We start from the raw sequence: 1,385 nt of genomic DNA, 5'->3' as shown, positions 1-1,385 counted from the left end.
CTTGGTGGGGAGTTGAATGCTGCAATCCGTTTTTGGGATAGCTCTTTTTGTTGTCGAGTTAGTCCCGTTATTAGCTAAATCCCCCTAACCGCGACCAAAAATGGGGATTTTTATAAAGTGTCCAAAATAGGCAAACTATGGTATCTTTGGAAAGGTCTCTTGGTGGGGAGTTGAATGCTGCAATCCGTTTTCGGATAGCTCTTTTTGTTGTCGAGTTATTCCCGTTATTAGCTAAGTCCCCCTAACCGCGACCAAAAATGGGGATTTTTATAAAGTGTCCGAAATAGGCAAACTATGGTATCTTTGGAAAGGTCTCTTGGTGGGGAGTTGAATGCTGCAATCCGTTTTCGGATAGCTCTTTTTGTTGTCGAGTTATCCCCGTTATTAGCTAAGTCCCCCTAACCGCGACCAAAAATGGGGATTTTTTAAAATTGTCCGAAATAGCCAAACTATGGTATCTTTGGAAAGGTCTCTTGGTAGGGAGTTGAATGCTGCAATCCGTTTTCGGATAGCTCTTTTTGTTGTCGAGTTATTCCCGTTTGAAGTTAAGCACCGATTACAGTAACCCAAAATGTCCACTTTTTAAAAGTGTCTGAAATAGGCAAACTATGGTATCTTTGGAAAGGTCTCTTGGTGGGGAGTTGAATGCTGCAATCCGTTTTCGGATAGCTCTTTTTGTTGTCGAGTTAATCCCGTTATTAGCTAAGTCCCCCTAACCGCGAACAAAAATGGGGATTTTTTAAAAGTGTCCGAAATAGGCAAACTATGGTATCTTTGGAAAGGTCTCTTGGTGGGGAGTTGAATGCTGCAATCCGTTTTCGGATAGCTCTTTTTGTTGTCGAGTTATTCCCGTTATTAGCTAAGTCCCCCTAACCGCGACGCCAAATGGGGATTTTTTAAAAGTGTCCGAAATAGGCAAACTATGGTATGTTTGGAAAGGTCTCTTGGTGGGGAGTTGAATGCTGCAATCCGTTTTCGGATAGCTCTTTTTGTTGTCGAGTTATTCCCGTTATTAGCTAAGTCCCCCTAACCGCGACCCAAAATGTTAATTTCTAAAAAGTGTCCGAAATAGGCAAACTATGGTATCTTTGGAAAGGTCTCTTGGTGGGGAGTTGAATGCTGCAATCCGTTTTCGGATAGCTCTTTTTGTTGTCGAGTTATTCTCGTTAAAAGTTAAGCACCGATTACAGTAACCCAAAATGTCGATTTTGTAAAAGTGTCCGAAATAGGCAAACTATGGTATCTTTGGAAAGGTCTCTTGGTGGGGAGTTGAATGCTGCAATCCGTTTTCGGATAGCTCTTTTTGTTGTCGAGTTATTCCCGTTATTAGCTAAGTCCCCCTAACCGCGACCCAAAATGTTAATTTCTAAAAAGTGTCCAATTAG

The sequence above is a fragment of the Branchiostoma floridae genome, unplaced genomic scaffold (genome assembly GCF_000003815.2).
Source record: "Branchiostoma floridae strain S238N-H82 unplaced genomic scaffold, Bfl_VNyyK Sc7u5tJ_1589, whole genome shotgun sequence".
Taxonomy (NCBI): domain Eukaryota; kingdom Metazoa; phylum Chordata; class Leptocardii; order Amphioxiformes; family Branchiostomatidae; genus Branchiostoma; species Branchiostoma floridae.
The sequence above is the reverse complement of the archived record's forward strand: the minus strand, read 5'-3'. Positions refer to the sequence as shown.